This window comes from Equus przewalskii, chromosome 11 (genome assembly GCF_037783145.1).
Source record: "Equus przewalskii isolate Varuska chromosome 11, EquPr2, whole genome shotgun sequence".
Classification (NCBI taxonomy): domain Eukaryota; kingdom Metazoa; phylum Chordata; class Mammalia; order Perissodactyla; family Equidae; genus Equus; species Equus przewalskii.
In genome coordinates, this window is record NC_091841.1 from 30,999,682 (window position 1) to 31,018,920 (window position 19,239).

At 52.8% G+C, this 19,239-nt stretch overlaps 1 protein-coding gene across 14 annotated transcripts in view; it reads right to left on the reverse strand.

Moving 5' to 3' along the window:
* SHANK2 (SH3 and multiple ankyrin repeat domains 2) overlaps positions 1–19,239 on the reverse strand; it is a 561,061-nt gene that overhangs the window by 517,360 nt on the left and 24,462 nt on the right. The window lies entirely within an intron of this gene.

Below are 19,239 nucleotides of genomic sequence, written 5' to 3' on the forward strand. Positions count from 1 at the left end.
TATGCGGTCTCCTGGGATCTGGATCTCTTCCCTAGTTGGGGGTTGGGTGGTCCCCTTCTCAATCAAGTGAGGGGTCAAGGCAGGTGGGAGCAAACCCTGGGGGCTCTCAGAACACAGCTCCCACCTGGATGGAGCCCGAGCCTCTGGAAGCTGCCACACCACACAGCATGACTGCCAACAGCCAGGACTCAGCGACCACAGATGGAAAGAGAAGAACGTGGTTCTTCAGTCCCATTGACAACACTCTCCTGATGGCGAGATGGGCGCATCCAACGCTCTGGGCCTGAAGCCTGCAACCATATGATTTTCCCTAACACCTCTGTTGTAGGTTCTTGTTCTCGAGCCTCTACTTGAACACCCCTTGGCTGTCCCTGGTATACCTGATCGATCCAAGGGTTTCCCCGGTTCCCTGATGGTATCTCGCTCTGGATCAGGCGGCGTTATCCCCGTGCCAGGTGCATTGTGGGTGATCAACCAGTGCGCGTGTAATTGACAAACCCCATATACCTTGGACAGCACGGCCGGTCTTCACACGAGCCCACTGATGCCCTGAGAAGGCAAGTTTTCTGCGTCTAATGCTGCACAGTTGGTTGAGTCTTAGATGCAGATTCTGAATTCAGATGCCCCCTTCCTAAGCCTGGACTGCTGGACCCGCTGCTTCGCTGGGGAGACACACGAAGCAGGAGGCCTCGAGGATAAGGGCTGGGCTCCTCCACCACCCGGATGTCAAAGCCCAGAACCTGGGGGAGGGGCTGGCTGCCTTGTTACAATAAGAGAGAGGGGACGGAGTAATCAGAATAACTCAAGCCGCAGACGGAGCCTCCAGCAGGACGGGAAGAGCGAGGCCTGACCAGGAGGACGGCTTTCTCTCCCTGGCCCGGCACAGACCTCATCTGTGAAGATGCTGCAAGTCATTGATACGTAAGCTACTAACGTCAGATGTGTCCAGGTACAGCCCACCTGCAGGGCCGCCTGCCCTTTGCTGGACGTAACCAGCAAAGCAGAGCTTTGGACATCTTGTTGGAAAGGGGAGATGCTGGAGAGGCGTGGGACCTGGCCTGAGCCGCTTGGAAGCGCCTGTGTCCAGGGTCGCAGCTGCCATTTCTCTATGCCACGCTCTTTGTCTGAGCCAGCCAACGGTTCCTCCTGGGCATCGGAGAAATGCCTATAAACTCACGGTGTTGTCGAGGGCAGCTTCAGAGGCTCTGCGTCCTCCTTGCATTTAATCGCCCCCCCAGGCCCCGCAGAGAGACAGTGGGTCAGACGCAGGGAGGGAGCGAGGGAAGGTGCTCCTGAGGTCCAGGACCCAGGAAGCCCGTGAGCACCAATGCACCCTGTCTGCGCATCCCCAGACTAGCCCCCGGAATGTCAGTGGGGAGGACAAGATGTCTGTGCCACTTCTCAGAGGAAGGGCCATGGGTCACCGCTGTCTGGAAGCTGCAACACTGGAATCAGCATATGGTCACCACGCTCCACAGTGAGAGTGGCGGGGCCAGACCACACACCAGGCATTCGAGTTGGACAGAGCTGAGCCCACAGGCACGGCCACCACCCTTGGCCCTGTGGCCTGCGCCAACCATGCCCTGTCCTTGTCAGCCTCACCTTCCTCACCTGTGAGGAGGAGGACCAGCCCCCACAGGACTGACGAACGGGAGAACTTAAAAAGCAATCTGTGCATTGCACGCAGCACACTCGATAAACACCGAGTAATTATTAGCACTTAATCCACGTGATTATTAACCCTTAGGGTGCAGGAAGGTGCGTGCATCCCCTCTGACAGCTCCATTCTTGCATGAGTCAGCTCGGGCAGCCGTAACAAAGTTCCCTAGACCGGGCGGCTTAAACCACAGACGCTGACTGTCTCCCGGTACTGGAGGCTGGGCGGCCGAGCTCCAGGTGTGGGCAGGGCCGGCTCCCCCTGAGGCCTCTCTCCTTGGTGTGTAGACGCCGTCTTCTCCCTGTGTCCTCGCAGGGTCGTCCCTCTGCGCATGTCTGTGTCCTGAGCTTCTCTTCTTATAAGGGCTCCAGTCACACCGGATCAGGGCCCATCCCAATGACCCCATTTTAACTTAGTTATTTCTTTAAAAACCCCATCTCAATGGTCAGCCCCACTGGCCTCGAGATTAAGTTCGGTGCGCTCCACTTCAGTGGCCAGGGTTTGGTTCCTGGGCATGGACCTACCCACTCGTCCGTCAGTGACCATGCTACGGGGGCGGTTCACATACAAAAAGAGGAAGATTGGCAACAGATCTTAGCTCAGGGCAAATCTCCCTCAGCACAAAAAAAAAAAAAAAAAACCCCACCTATCTCAAAAATGCAGTCATATTCTGAGGTGCCGGGGTTAGGACTCCAACATATGAATTGGGGGGGATCCAGTTCAACCTGTAACAACCTCCTTCATCTTTTCACACTGGACCTATGATGACAGTGCCCCTTGTAAACTACTGGTCTGCACCCATGAGCCCATTTTCTAGCACATCAAACGCACTCCTATTTTTACGTCTCGGCTCCCACACATGATGCCTGCACCTCGATCTCTGGCTGGAATCCAGTCTCCCTCAATGGAACCAGACGATGCCGTGAGCTCCCAAGTCGTCCCGGCCATAAACAGAAAGGCCGGAACACGAGCCTCCACGTGGGTATCTTAAATGAACAGAAACGCAAGGCTGGGGTTAATGGAACAGCGTGCCCCACCCTGAAGGGAAGAGAGTCTCGCCTTTATCAGGAAAATTACTTAATCAATCCAATTTCACATTTTCTGCTTCCAGTCATTACTAGATTGTTCGCTCGCAAATGCAAATGGCAAGGAAATCTATATTCATTAAGGTTTTCTTTTTCCTAGAGTTTCTGTCAAGCCATCAAGGAGGCTATCAGCTCATGAAGGTGACGGGAAAAAGCGGGACCCAGAGACGCAATCAAGCCCGCTTAATTAACTCACGTGCAGGCGCCCGAGGAGACAACCAAGTGCCATTTATAAAATGTTACTGCTTTAAAGGGGGGGCCATTCCTTGCCAAAGATAAACATCCAATTCAGACAAAAGCTCTTCCTCGCTCCCTTAAAGAAGTCTGGAGAACTGAACCTGGCCATCTGGAAAGTACTAGAAAAAACAAAGTGGAAAATAAAACCCTTCTTCTCGCCGGTGCCTCATCAGGTGCAGAGAGAGGCAGACGCCTCCAGGTAACGCCCGAGCTCCAGGTAACACGCAGGCCGTGGCTGTGCCAGAGCCACACTCCTCCATCCATCCGGTTACACTCAACTCACAAAATGACGGTGACTCCGGCAGGAGCCGGCTGGGCTGGGAGCGCCTCTGCCGGCATTCTCGCCCATGTCTTCTGTGGCCGCCCCAACACCGCCTGGCAGCAATTCCAAGTCGAAGGTGACTTTATTTTGTTGCCGAAAAGAGACACTCATCTCCTGGGTTCGCCTACTGTCGGCAGAGCCATCTCATAGCCCAGGGCTGGACCTGGGGGACCTGGGGCAAGATGTTGCGACTCCTCCTGACCCGGCACAGAGGAGGCGCTGCGATCGCCCTCGCGACAGGAGAGAACCAGGCCTCGAAGGATCTGCCATTTCTGCAAGGTCGAAGGGCACCAGTGTGGCAGACGGGACCGGAGTCCTGGTCCAGCCAGCTGTCAGCATTCCCCTGAATGCCACGGCCTCCCACAGTGAGCTCTCTGCCTGGAGGATTGCGGATTCATCCTCTTTTTGGCCCCTTGGTGCCTGTATTCGTTTGCTAGGGCTGCAAAGAATCAGATGGGTAACAATCGATATTTACTGTCTCTCAGTCTGGAGGCTGGAAGTCCAAGATCGAGGTGTCGGGAGGGGTGGTTCCCTGTGAGGACCTGGAGGGAACAATCTGCTCCAGGCCTCTCTCCTCAGCTTGCAGACGCCGTCTTCACGTTCGCATGGCGTTCTCCTGCTGTGCATGTCCGGCTCCAAATTTCCCCTTTTCATAAGGACACAAGTCATATTGGAGTAGGGCCCACCCTAAGGACCTCGCTTTAACTATCTCCAAATAAGGTCACGTGCTGAGGCACTGGGCGTCAGCAGGCCAACATGTGAATTTTTGGGGGATGCAGTTCAGCCCATGAACTTGGGCTGAGCCAAGAGCATCACTGTTCCTGTGTTACAGGCACAGAGAGAACCCCAAAACCTCGCCAACACTGAAGCTATCACCACCAACTCCAGGGTGGGGGGTGAACAGGCATGGCCGGTGTCAGGACAACTCGAGGGCAAAGCTTTTCTCCAGGTGGCCGTGGAGGCCACGTCTGAGGACTCTTGCATGAAGGCAGTCAGTATAACTAAACGGCAGGCAGCTGTTGGAGTCCACGTGGGCCCTGGGCCCCAGCATGAGCATTGGGAGTTCGGGCTGAGACGGGGACACCCTGTGGGGGTGGGCAGGGAGGCAGGGCACGCCACGTCCACTCATTCCCCGCCCTCCACCTTCGACTACTCACAAACCGTCATAACTGACAGGACCTCACGCCCCAGGTTACTCACATGCTGGGCTCCTTCACACCACCTCACTTTCATAAGCTTGAATTTTACTTCAAAAGAAAACCGAGCATCAAGCCAGCAAGCGCGACTTAACTGCTGGATCCAAAAGGCAGACTTCAAGGTGAGGCCCAGCCAGAGAGACGCAGAAGAAGACAGAATCCCAGGACCAATAAAGTTACAAGAAGTTACACACAGAGGTGTGAAGGATCTGGAGAAATGGCCAGAAAGCGTCTTCAGAGCCAACCTGGGAGTAAGTGAAGTGTCTCAGGAGAGCCAAAGAAACGCAAAATAGAACCGAGAAACGGAGGACGTCAGCCACGACTTTCTTACAAACCAGGATTGCGGATTCAAAGCGTGCAGAATAATCAAGGTACGCTGAGCAGGGCCCTGGGCTTGGTGGGCTGCAGGACCCGGGCCCTGCAAATCACAAAGGGCTGGCTAAAGCAACAGAGAGCGCCACATGCAGATGGGGACCCCGGGAAAACGCAAATCCTGGTCCCAGCCATACACTCGGCTGATGGTCCATCTCAGAGACTGAGATGGAAGGGCTCTACTGCTGGCTGGTCCGTTTCCTTCACGAGTCAATGTCCTGTGACCCTAAGAAGGCTTAAACCTAAGGACAGACAGGAAGAAAGAAACCAAAGGCATCTAACTAGTCCTGTACATTAAATCCAGAAATAAAGTTTAATTTTTACTCACTGCGCCCGTTTATACTTGGTATTGAAGATTAATCTTGTTATCCCAGCCAAGCACGCAACTGAACGACAGACTTAGACATAAGGTCTTACACTGAAAGTACAAGATAATCTCAAAAACTGAAAACAGGTGCAGGCCCAGTGGTGTAGTGGTTAACTTCAAGCACTGTGCTTCAGGTGTCCAGGGTTCGTGGGTTCGGGTCCCCAGTGTGGACCTAGCACTGCTCATCAAGCCATGCTGTGGCTGCATCCCACAATACAAAATAGAGGAAGACTGGCACAGATGTTAGCTCAGCAACAATCTTCCTCAAGCGAAAAGAGGAAGATTGGCAACAGATGTTAGATCAGGGCCAATCTTCCTCACCAAAAAAAAAAAAAAAAAAAAAAAAAATTTCTAGAATGTTTCAGAGGACTTAAGATTCCCTCCTATGTTCAGTATAAGAATTTTTTAAATACTTGAAATGGAACTTTTTGTTACAGTTTAAGGGAATTTGAGTTTGAAAATGAGATCCCACTATTATCAAAATGCAATCCTTAAGGGATCATGAAATCAACCAGATTCATAAATAGAATAATGGTAGTAAAATCAAATTTACAAGCTTTAAGAAAGTCAGCTTTTTGGACTTGTACCTCTGACAAATTAAATATTAATTCTAAAATCACAAGTAACCGAAAATCCTCTTTGCTGGAGTGGCGGGGGCGGGGGACCTCGGCTCGGGGAGCAGTGAAGATTCATACCAGCTCGCCGCTTCCCATGACGGGGAACAAGTTCTCTTTCTAGCCAAGACTCTCAGCCTGCCTCTCGCTCTTTCTGTTAAAAAGGAAGATCGGCAACTGCCCGAGAAGCCTGAAGGCTCCCTGGCCCAGCCCACCAGGACTCTCCCACCAGATACTCAGAAGGATCCATCCTTTCGCTCTTCCAAGTGTCGACTGAGCACCAACGGCGTTCTGAGCTCTCTCTCCAGGTGCCTGGGACACACCGATGAACAAAACCGATACGAACCCCTGCCCCCGACAGCTCCCGTTCCACCGGGCGTTATCCCAGAACGGAAGGCAGAACAACTTCTCAGTTACACGAGCCACTGTTATCCAAAACCGTGCGACGGAACCCACAGGAGCATTTTATTCGACTGAGCAAACTGCTGGACCTTCCCGGGGCAGGGGTGGGGGGTGGGGAGCGGGTCCCAAGATGCCAGAATCCCAAGCCCCGAGCCGCAGGCTGAGCCAGCTTCCGCGCACGCCCCAACCAACCTTCAGGCGGGCCGCACGAGGTGGCGCCAGGATGCACGGCGTTCACGGACCGTCTTGCTCTCTCTCTCCGCCTGGGCAAAGCCTGTGTGCTCGAGTGGGCAGTAAACTCTTGAGATCAGGGACCCTGTCATTTCAGACTTGGTGTCCACCCTCTAAATGGCACCCTGGTGGGCGTTTTATAAATAATTGTTGATTAACTGGGAGGAAATTTCTGAGCACATCTCCCGCCCACGCTCAGCCCAAGGGGAGGACATTTAAAGCAAAAGGACTTAATCACCATCCCCGGCCGTGAAGGGTGGGAGTCGGCCCCTGCTGTGAGCTCCCACGTCAGAGAGGTCCACGTCCAGACACAGGGACAATAAGTGCTCACGATGGTGAGCGAGTTAAGAGTTGACAAAACACTGGTCCAGCTACCATCTCACGTCAGCCTCACACCAAGCCTTCCAGAATGAGCTTTCAGTTTGCGCTGTTGCCTTTCTAGGTTATGAATTTGTGGGTGATCCAAGTAATCTGAGTAGAGGGGACTCTGGGGCCACCCGCACGGCATCCTTCCCAACAGGACTGTAATCCCAGAAGGACCTGCAGCTCTAGGGGAAAAGCTCCCCATCTCCCAGCCAGACACGGGCCGAGGAAGGTAAGGGTGACATCAGGGGAAGTCTCTCCTGGAGCTTCCAGGGGATCCTCGCCGGTCCCAGGCCCCCTGATGGACACCGCTGAAGCCAAGTCGGGTCACCGAGACCATGGAGAAAAGACAGCCCATGCTGTGGACGTCACGCCTTGCCAAGGGGAATTTCAATTGCCTGAGGCTGAAAGAGACGGCCAGCAACCCTGTCCAGGATGAGCAGACTCCGTGGCCCTGGGCTGCACGCGTCTGTGATGTTGGGGACAGCGTCAGAGGCATTAAGGATGCGAGAAGACAGCAAAACACCAGACAGGAAAGCCCTCCGCCCAAGAGAATGGTGTTTCACTTCAAAACAGACTCTTCTTCCTAAAGGCAGACACGGTTTTGTTTTCTTGTTTGTTTTTTAAGACTTTATTTTTTAGAGCGGTTTTAGGTTCACAATGAAATTGAGGAGAAGGTATAGATAATTCCCATATATCCCTTCACCCAACATTCGCAGACTCCCTCTATATCAACATCACTCACTAGAGTGGCCCATTTGTTACCAAGGATGAAGCCACATCGACACGTCATCACCACCAGAGTCCACGGTTGACGTCAGGGTTCGCTCTTGGTGCTGGACCTGCTGTGGGCTGAACACGTGTGTAAGGACCTGTGTCCACCATTATAGGTCACCTGGAGTAGTTTCACTGCCCTGAAATCCCGTGCTCCCCCTGTGCATCCTTCCCTTCCCCCAGCCCTGGCCGTCACTGATCTTTCCAGCATCTCCAGAGTTTTACCTTTTCCAGAATGTCGTATAGTTGGAATCATACAGTATGTGGTGTTTTCAGATTAGCTTCTTTCACCAAGGAATGTGCATTTAAGGTTCCTCCATATCATTCTTATTAGTGCTCAATAATACTCCATTGTCTGGATGGACCATAGTTTATCCATTCACCCACTGAGGGACTTCTTGGCGGCTTCCAACTTTTGGCAATCATGGGCAAAGGCGCTGTAAACACCCACATACAGGTTATTCTGTGGATTTGCTTTCGGCCCCTTGGAGTAAATCCCAGGGACGTGACTGACTGCTGGATTGTCCGGTAAGAGTGTGTTCGGTTTTTCTAAAAATCATTTTATTGATGACATAACGGCTTATAACACTGTATAAATTTCAGGTTTTCATTACTATATATCGGTTTCGGTGTAGACTGCATCGTGTTCACCGCCAACAGTCTGGTTTTTATCCATCACCATATATATGTGCCTCTTTACCCCTTTCGCTCTCCCCCTACCCCCTTCTCTGGTAACCACCAATTTGCTCTCTTTATCCAGGTGCTAGTTTATCTTCCACATATGAGTCAAATCATCCAGTGTTTTTCTTTCTCCATCTAACTTATTTCACTTACTGTGATATCCTCAAGGTCCATCCATGTTGTCACAAACGGCACAATCTTGTCCTTTTTTATGGCTGAGTAGTACTCCACTGTGTGTGTGTGTGTGTGTGTGTGTGTGTGTGTGTGTGTGTGTGTATCAAATCTTCTTTATCCATTCATCTGTAGAAGGGCACCTGGGTTGCTTCCACATCTTAGCTATTGTGAATAATGCCACGATGAACACAGGGGTGAGCAAATCATTCCGGATTATTGATTTCAAGTTCTTTGGATAAATACCCAGTAGTGGGTTAGCTGGGTTGTACGGTATTTCTATTTTTAATTTTTTGAGGAATCTCCGTACTGTTTTCCATAGTGGCTGCCCCAGTTTGCATTCCCACCAGCAGCAGATGAGGGTTCCCTTTTCTCCACAACCTCTCCAACATTTGTTATTTTTTGTCTTCACGATTATAGCCATTCTAACAGGCGTGAGGTGGTATCTCATAGCAGTTTTGATTTGCATTTCCCTGATAATTAGTGTGATGTTGAGCATCTTTTCATGTGCCATTGGCCATCTGTATATCTTCTTTGGGAAAATGTCTGCTCATGTCCTCTGCCCATTTTTTGATTGGGTTGTTTATTTCTTTGTTTTTGAGTTGTATGAGTTCTTTTTTGGTAGGGAAGGCTTCACCCTGAGCTAACATCTGTTACCAATCTTTCTCTTTTTTTTTTTTGCCTCCCCAAAGCCCCAGCGCATGGTTGTATATCCCAGTTGTAACTCCTTCCATCTCTTCTACGTGAGCTGCCCCCACAGCAGATGGATGGTGTGGTTCCACGACCAGGAAACAAACCAGGACCCCCAAAGTGGTGAGAGCACCGAACTTTAACCAGCAGGCCATCTGGGATGGCTCTGTAGGAGTTCTTTATATAGTTTGGAAATTGACCCTTGGTCGGTGTGGGTGATCAGAATTGACCAGCCCAAAATGTGTCTCTTTGGCATGAGGATTATTTGGGGCTGGTTACTTTTAAGAAACAGGAGAGAAGCTCGGGAAATGAGCAGAATTTAAGCTTTGTGAGAGACATTTACTTTCGTAAGGGAAATCTCCGTCTGTACAGGTGTCTCCCTCTCCGTACCAGGAAGAAGGGGGGATGACCTTATCTCTAGAAACTCTTATCAGTGCGGAAGGCAAGGACTTAAATCTGTATAATAACCTCACTCTTTGTTCACTACACTTGTCTGGTAATCTCCCATAACCCGCTGCCCCCACCCCCAACATCCTCCTTTGTCTTTAGCTGAAGATGGTATTTAAGGGAGCCACCTTCAGAATTCTGGCAAGTTGCTCAGTCTTCCTGGGTTTTTCCCATGTACGCATATTATAAAGCTCTGTTGGATTTTCTCCTGCTATTCCGTCTCATGTCAATTTAATTCGTAGCCCAGCCAGAGGGACCCAGTGAGTGCAGGAACGTCTTCCTCCCCTACATCATATGTATGATTCACAAAGATTTTTCTCCCAGTTGGTGGGTTGTCTTTTCATTTTGTTCCTGGCTTCCTTTGCTGTGCAGAAGCTCTTTAGTCTGATGAAGTCCCATTTGTTTATTTTTTCTTTTGTTTCCCTTGCCCGAGGGGACTTGGCATTCGAAAAGATGCTGCTAAGACACATGTCAAAGAGTGTACTGCCTACATTTTCTTCTAGGAGTTTCATGGTTTCAGGTCTTACCCTCAAGTCTTTAGTCCATTTTGAGTTAATTTTTGTGTATAGTGAAATATAATGGTCTACTTTCATTCTTTTGCACGTGTCTGTCCAGTTTTCCCCACACCATTTATTGAAGAGAACTTCCTCTCTCCATTGTATGTTCTTGGCTCCTTTGTCGAAGATTAGCTGTCCACAGATGTGTGGGTTTATTTCTGGGCTTTCAACTCTGTTCCATTGATCTGTGCATCTGTTTTTGTGCCAGTACCATGCCGTTTTGATGACTGTAGCTTTGAAGTATGTTTTGAAGCCAGGGATTGTGATGCCTCCAGCTTTGCTCTTTTTTTCTCAGGATTCCTTTGGCTATCTGCAAGCTCTTTTGTTGTTCCATATAAATTTTAGGACTCTTTGTTCTATTTCTGTGAAGAATGTCATTGGGATTCTGATTGGGATTGCACTGAATCTGTAGATTGCTTTAGGTAGCATGTTTAGTTATCTAAGAAACTACCATGCATCTTCCAAAGCAACTATATCATTTTACATTCCCATTAGCAATGAATGAGAGTTCCTGCTGCCCCACGTCCTCACTGGCATCAGGTGTTGCCAGTGTTCTGGATTTTGGACATTCTAATAAGCGGGTGGTGGTATACAGTTTTGTTTTTCGGCAACTTTTTATATTGAGATAATATTCACATGGCATGAAATTCGCCATTTTTAAAGTGCTCAGTCCAGCGGTTTTAGCTGTATTGTGGAACCATCGCCACTATCTAATTCCAGACCATTTCCGTCGCCCCAAGTGGAAACCCCATGCCCGTTAGCAGTCACTCCCCATTCCGTCCTCCCCCAAAATCCCCTCCCCAGCCACTCATGCCCCCGGCAACCAGTACTCTGCTTTCTGTCTGTATGGACTTGTCTATCCTGTGCACTTCAGACACATGGAACCATACAATCTGCGTCCTTCTGTGTCTGGCTTCTTCCACTGAGCATCCCATGTTTTGGAGGTTCATGCATATTGGAGGCTGTTATCAGTGCTTCCTTCCTTCCTGTGGGTGAATGACAGTCCATTGCGTTGACGGACCACATCTCTTCATCCACTCATCTGTTGACAGACACTTGGGTTCTTCCCACTTTTTGGCTCTTGCGGATACTGCTGCTATGAATGTTCACGTACGTGTTTTCACTTCTCCCGGGTATGTGCCTGGGAGGGGAACTGGTGGCTCATATGGCAACTCCGCATTTAACTCTCTGAGGACCTGCCATACTGCTCTCCGCGGTGGGCAGCCACGTGTTAACCACTATCACAGTGTGGCTGCTAGAGTTGTTCTCCGCCATCGTTGTCATTTTGTCTTCGAGCTCTTTATTTGTGATTCTCCAGGAACTCCTCCCCTGCGGTCAGATGCATTCATCCTCGGCCACCAGACCACAGAAAGCTATCATGGCTCAACTACCGTATTTTTTTTAAGGTCTCTGTTTTAATGATTGCGAGATAGGTCGAACCCTATTTATAAATGAGTTTGTGCACTCAAAGCTTTGTTCAGTCTTTCATTCTACAAGTTTTTACTGGGCACCCATGACATGGCAGAGCCCGTTTCAGGCACTGAGGACCCATCAACAGACAAAATAAAGACCCTGCCTGCAGCCACCCAGGAGACAGAAGCAATGGCGGCAGCTTAAGAAAATTAATGGTGCATGTGCGCTTCAGCGAGGGATTGGATCCTGAGGCTCAGTTTCCACATCTGTCAAGTGGGCTTACTGCCCCCCCCCACCCAGCAAGGCTGGTGGGTTAGGGTTATAGAGGTCGTCTGGTGAGACACTCGGCACGTACCCCACAGGGAGGGGCTCAAAGGATGGCACCTGGAACAACAGGTACCATAATGCGGAACGACCTGAGCCCAAGGCGTGCGCGCACACACGTGCAAACACACATGCATGCACACACATACCCCTTACAGTTTAGACAAGAGGTTCCTAAATTCCGGCTTCTCTAACGGAGCCCCCACCTTCGGCTGCCTGGGGAGAATCCGGGGGCGCCCCCTCCTGTACGAGATCCTGAGGGTCCACAGGACTCGCGGGGCGGGCTCCCTGGGGGACGTGGAGGATGGCAGGAAACTGCCAAGTGTCTGCAGGTCTGTGGGGGACACACATGGACAAACACTCACCAAAGACCCTCCTCAGATTCTCCGTGAGTCTGTGGCCCTCGGATGGGAAACAAAGACACTCAGAGACCTTCTAAGGGGCCCTAACACGGCAACCCTCAGTCCTAGGGGTCACCGGAGGCTCCACGTGTGACACCATCCCTTCCGTGGTCCTTCGAGGTGAACGCCCAGTCTCACCGCCCAGGAAATCCCTGGTTCAGCCACACGGTTCCTTTCGTTTGAAACAGACACATACGGACTCCCATTCACCTAATTTCACGTTATTTGCGCCCACTGTCAGCCGACTCCTTTCTGACCGGAGAGCTGTATCTCTGAGCCTCAGTAAAGCCGGCTGCACCCGAGGCCAGGTCATGACTCCCCCCTACCGGCTATTTCCCACCCCCGGGCGCGGGTGAGACCCAGGCTTCTGCTGGAAGCACCGGCCGGGGGCGCAGCCTGCTCCATCCGTAGGGAGAAACCACATTCCAGCCGTGGACGGGGCTCTCCCGCTCCAAAGAACTCGCCCAGCAGCCTCAGGCTGGCGGTAAAAACAGCTCCGGAACACACGGACCACGTGGTTCAGCGCCCTCTCCGCCCTCACCTCCGGCGATCCTCGCACAGAACAGGGTCCGACGCAGCCCCTCGGGGTGGGTGGGAGCACCACCCACGGGACTCGGCCGTACCACCACTCAGGGCCGTTTTTCAGGGGGGGCTTGCTGCAGCCCTGGAGGCTTCCTTACCCCCCGCTCAGGGTAACAGCTCCCGAGACTTCTGCAGGCTCCCTGGCACCCCATCTCGGACTCAGTCCAGCACACACCATGCCAGTCAACTCTCTTTTTTAAAAACTGTTTTGTTGGGATGTATTTCGCACACCATACAAGTCGCCCATTTAGTGTACAATTCAGTGGACTTTAATATATTCATAAACTTGGGTCAACCATCACTTTATCAATTACAACACATTCCTTTTTTATTTTATTTTATTTTAATTTTTTTAAAGATTTTATTTTTGCCTTTGTCTCCCCAAAGCCCCCCGGTACATAGTTGTATATTCTTCGTTGCGGGTCCTTCTAGTTGTGGCATGTGGGACGCCGCCTCAGAGTGGTCTGATGAGCAGTGCCATGTCTGCGCCCAGGATTCGAACCAACAAAACACTGGGCCGCCTGCAGCACAGCCCGCGAACTTAACCACTCGGCCACGGGGCCAGCCCCATCAATTACAAAACATTTCTATCACCTCAAAAAGAAACCTGCGTGTCTTAGCCATCACCTCCATTCTCCCCAACACTGTGCCCGTCCCCTGGCAACCACTCAACTGCTTTCTATCTCTGTAGATCGGCCTGTTTGGGACATTTCAAGAAATGGAATCTGACTATATGCGATCAGTCAATTCTCTCCCTCTTTCTTCAATTCTCTTTTGAGAAAAGCTCTGCCCCGGCCCAAAGTTAACTCTGCCCATGGTTCTTTTAAGCTCCACGTCTGATTCACTTCAAAATATGAGAGGGAAACACACCTGAACCATGCTAGCTTAGCGTCCACCTCAAAGCTGCTTTTGTTATGTCCTCAGCTTTCACTGAGGTCAAACGGTATTTGAAGACTACATTGGTTTTTTTTTTGCAAAACCCCAAGTGAAAACACCATGTCACATGAAAAACATTCCTCTTAGACTAGAGTGCCAAGGAAAATCTGCTCTCCAGATGAGCAAACAGCAGACAAGAGAACTCTGTTATCCCATCTTTCCCTTTTCACCCTGGCTGCCAGGAAGCTCAGAGATAAACACCACACATAAGTGTAAAAATGCTCTCTTCTCCCACAGGTTGGTCTTAGAGACCCCTAAGGGTTAAAGTGGAAATTTACCAGTATGACCCACAGCAGAATCGTTTGGGAACCAGGCTAAAAGGACACATTTCTTCCTGAACTGGAGTTCTTGGGGATAAGGTCTTAGAATCTGCAAGATGCCCAAGAACTCCTTTTACTCACTTCAGAAGGATCTACGCGAGGAGCACAAAGAACAGCTTCCCTTTCGAGACCTCGTCAAGTCAATCTGAGTCCTCAAAGGGTGTCAGCAGTTTCCACAAATAATCAGGCCACCGTGGACCCGTGCCACCTCCTCGCCACCAAACCCCCAGTAGGGCCCTGCAGAGCCCACGGACGTTCCCACCCCGTCTCTCCTGCTCCCCTTGTTCCCCAACCCCAATGCTGGGAGATGTGTCTACCCCCACTTGCCTTGCTGGGTATTGGGGTCTACACCGGCGGGAGGAGGCAGAGGGCGAGGAGTGAGAGGGACGCCCAGGGGCCCCGAGCTTGTTCCCGCCACAGCACTGCGATGCCCAAGGCAGCAGCTGTGTCCCGCGCAGGCCCGGGAAGCTCGGTGGCCGCCATGCCTCCCAGAGAAGGCACAGAGGCAGAGTCGGAGAGCCCTCCTGGCTGAGTAGGAAATCCAGGCAGCTGAGGGGACAGGAATGGGAAGGGAGGCACACAGAGCAGAGGCGAGAGCCCTGAGTCCGGGATGGAACCATCAGAGATGTGGAACCTGCCAAAGGACAGTTCTGGAAGCTGCACGTTGACACTCACGGGCGGGTGGCCTGGAAGGGACCCACCTCTTTGTGCCTCCGCCTCTCCCACCATAAATGACAGACCCACTTACAGGGTTAAAACTGTGAGGCTGTGACGTACCTCCCAGGTTTCGCACATAAAGATCCTGCGCAGCTGGAGCCGACAACGGGGGAGAACAGATCAGACCAGAAATCAGAGGGCATGAGGCGAGGGGGCAGGCACTCCGGTCCCCATCCTGCTCCCCAGGCAACGGGGACGAAGCCGCTTAGGCATCTGAGGTGCCGCGTACATTTGTGGAGGAAAACTTTAATGCAAGAAACACTCTGGGGCAATTCCGTGGGAGACCAGGGGTGTCCGGCCCTGGCCCGGAAACAACAGCCAGGGCACCCAGTTGTGCTGAGAGGATGCAGATGCTCAAGGCCCACCAGGCAGTGCCCAGCGGGGGCCTCGCAGGAACCACCTGGCACATGCTGGGCGGGCACTTTGTTCAGACAAGCCTAAACCTTTCCTGGCGGTTGGCTTGGGGGCACATTCTGCAGAGGAGTGACAAGTAATGGTGGTCCTGCGCACAGTAGCGCCGAGCCCACCCCTCAAAGGCTTCAGCAGGGCCCCAGGGAGCTGAGGTTGCCGTGCTCCAATATGCCCGCCCGGGCAAACGCCCTCACGGTGACCAGCCCTGCCATCAAGGTAAGCCCAGCAGAAACCTGAGCCTGGACACACAACACCCCACTTCCCTTCTTCCTCCTCGGCAAAGCCTTGACAGCCACCGGTCCCCCACAGAGGTGCTCTCCTGGATTAACGTCACGGACAAGGTCCTGGGGCTGCTGGACAAATGGCCACAAACTGGGCAGATTATGGCAACACGCATCCATCCTCTTGCAGTTCTGGAGGCTGAAATTCGTTTCAGTGGACTGAAATCGAGACGTCGCAGGGCCGCAGTCCCTCTGGAGGCTCTGGGCGGCGTGGGGGGGTCCTTCCTGCCTCTTGCAGCCTCTGGGGCTCCAGATGTCCTGGGCTTGTGGCCACGTCCCTGCAGCCTCTGCCTCTGTCCCCATGTGGGCTCCTCCCCGTCCGTATTCAAATCTCCCGCTGCCCCCCTCTTGTAAGGACCCTGTGACGGCATTAAGGGCCCATCTGGATAATCCAGGGTAATCCCCCATCACAAGGTCCATACCTTAATCACAGCAGCACCAACTTCACCATGAGGTGACACGCACAGGTCCCAGAACTGGGACTTGATGCGTTTGGGGGGGTGTCTCAACCCTCCCCCAGTCGCCTCCGGCTCCTCCTGGCGGTTCCGGGGCTCCCTCCGGAGAGCTGAGGGTGGCCTCCTTAATGCAGGGTCAGAGAGGGCGCCGTCACCTGCTCTAGGCTGGCCTCCCTCTCAGCTGCTTGGACCCCCCCGTCCCCCCGTGGTCCAGCTCCAAGCCCAGGATCCCCAGGGCCTAAACTCTCTGGAATTCCAGAGAGTAACAGCAATAAAGTGAAAAGGATCAAAGCCGGCCCTGGAATTCTGACGCGGAGGGGCTGTCCCGACGCGGCCCCGGGGGTGCACAGCGGGAAGGGGCATAGGTTGACCGGGCTCTGGGGTGTCTTCCCGTCCCCTCCCGGCGTGCACCACCTCTGCTCCACCGTGCCACTGCACCAGGACTCCTCCAGTCCCCCTGCCAGCGGCTGCCGCGGCCGTTCTGTGCAACTGCACCGCTTTCCACCCTGCATCGGGGGGCAGGACGCTCCCCAAACCCAGACCTCATCTTGGCCTTCTCTCCACTAAAAATAGACCCTGGCTCCCTCGCCCCAAGGAAAAGTCCAGATTCTGACCATGCCAGGCCCTAACCAGGCTTCTGCGCACGCTGGGCCCTTTGAGCGAAAAATTCTTCCGACTCCTCACTTGTCACTCCAGGAACCAACTTAGACTCTCTGCCGACGAAGTTTCCCTAACTGGCGTGGGTTGCCACACACGTACACACGGATGCACACACACACAGATGTACACAGACAGATGCACACACACAGATGTACACACACAGAGATACATACACACACACAGATGCACACAGAGATACACAGACGCACACACAGACACACAGATGCACACACAGACACACAGATGCAGACACACATGCACACAGAGAAACACAGATGCACACACAGATACACACAGGCGTACACACACAGATGCACACACACAAACACACATATATACACAGATGCAAACACATAGACACACACAGATGCATGCACACACACACACACAGACAGCTTGCCCATCCCTGACTTAGAACCACACACGAGCACCCAGTCATGCAGGGAGGTACTTGGGTACCATCCCGGCAGACGGAGCCGCCGCCCAGGCCCCCCTTGCAAATTCCGCTTGGCGTGTCCCTTCACCACCCAGGAAGGTCCCCTGGAGCGCCCGCCGTCCTCTCGCGTCACTGATTAATCACCGGGGGAATCTGATTAGACCCAGAGAGGAAAAGATAATTTGAGGCAATAACAAAGAACACTTCAGGGAAACCAAACCCTCGAATTCATTAATCTAACGTCTTGAATCATCCGTGAGGATCCGTGGCCCCGTGAATTAATTCTGCTCCTCCAAAGTGGAACCCTTCCACCACTGATTATGCGACATCCTGGCTACGAACTAAATTACCACTCAAGGGTAATTTTCCGTTGGTTCTGAGTGGCAGCAGGAGGCGATCACCACAGAAGGTCTGAAACCCAGAATCCATGCACTTGATTACGGGATAAAACGTTTCCACTGCGCAATGACGCTGCAGCCAGGGCAGGGGGACGTGGGGCGCCCACGGGGGATGCGCATGGTGAACGGACGCCCTGAGGACTTCAGGAGGCCACTGAGGCGTGGGGCACCTGAGGACGCAGGCGAGGCAGCTGAGAAGGAGAAAAAGAGCCCAGAGACCTTGGCCTGATGAGTAATTCACCTCCCCTCCCCACACCCGGGGACCCAGCATCACCTGGGCCCACAGAAAACCAACATCGGACAGACGGAAACCCTCCCCACCCACAACGCCAGGGCCACCATCCTTCCTCCAGCTGAGCCACCCTGGGACGCTCTTCTTGGTCTAATCACCCAGTGGACGTCACCCACCATCCGAGACACGGTCCGCTGTGAAGGGGGAGAGACCCCAGGCCAGGAAACCAAGATAACAACAAACTCGGTCCCAGCCCCTCCTGAGCTGCCCAGACCAGCTTGTCTTCCCCTCCCCTTGTAGATCGACGACCACCATCACAGAGACGGATGCTCTGAGACTGAGTGCTCCCCACCAGGCGGGAGCCAACGGTGAGCCTAAGAACAGGCTCGAGGCCCAGCCCCGACAAAGGATTTCCAGAGAAACAGGGCAGCACAGCATCAAGACTCTGGGATGGCGCCACGCAACAGCTCGAACCGCTGGTCAAGGGTCCTTTTCTCATGAAGAAACTCGGAGGAGGTAAGACGGCCTGGATGCAAACTGAGGCTCAGAGAGGTGCCACCCGCTCGTGGACCAGCAACGCCCTGCCGGCCTGAGGCAGACGCCCCCGCAAATGCAGAAACGCACCCCACTGTGGGCCCCGAGCCCTGCCTCCAGCCTCTGCTCATAATCGATGGTGAGTCCCAAGGAAAGCAAAGGCAGTCGCTGCCGACAATGTCATAGAGTTCAACCTAGTGCCTGGACCATCCTGTGTGAACTTGGACCACCTCTTCTCCCTGAGCCTGCTCCTACCTCTACAAGAAAGGGGCAGACCACGTTCTCCGCTCGAGTCACGCCTTCTCCTGTGCATCATGTGACAAGGCTCGAGTGAGCATCACGTGAAGGAGCAGGTGCCACGTGCAGGCTGGGGTTCAAAGCCAGGTGGTTCCTGATAGGGAACAGCATCTGGCGTCGGCTAGAGACAGAAGAGTGGACTGCAGGCTCTGCTTACCCGGTCGGGACAGCTGGGGCTGGCCTCCACGGAGCCCCGTCACCCTCCCCTGCCAGGAGAACGCCCGTCTCGCTAGGGGAGGGGCGGGAGCGGAGGCCAGAGCAGCAGCTCAGAGCACGTGGAGGGACCGCGTGGAAGGGCGTGAAAAAGGGAAGGGCAAGATTGGAATTGGACTTCAGAGCCGTGGAGGTGGTAGGATAACCAGTTAGGAGGCGACCCCCCAAAGCCGGTGGTGACCAGGAGCAGGGCAGGACCAGTGGCTCCGATACGATACTCTTGCCTGCTGTCTTCATAGCTCAGGACGTGCATTCTCACCAGGGTCCCGGAGGGTGAAATGGACCTCAGTGCTTTTAAGTATAAAGCACAGATATGCTAGCAGAACATAAACAGATATAGGGCATTTCCATAGTATTTAAATTTCATTGGGGTGGACAATTTGGAAAAAATGTCTAAAACGGCTTTTGGACAGGTGATAATAAGAAAAAAAAAGGCTCTCCTTTTTTTTTTTTTTCTATCCCC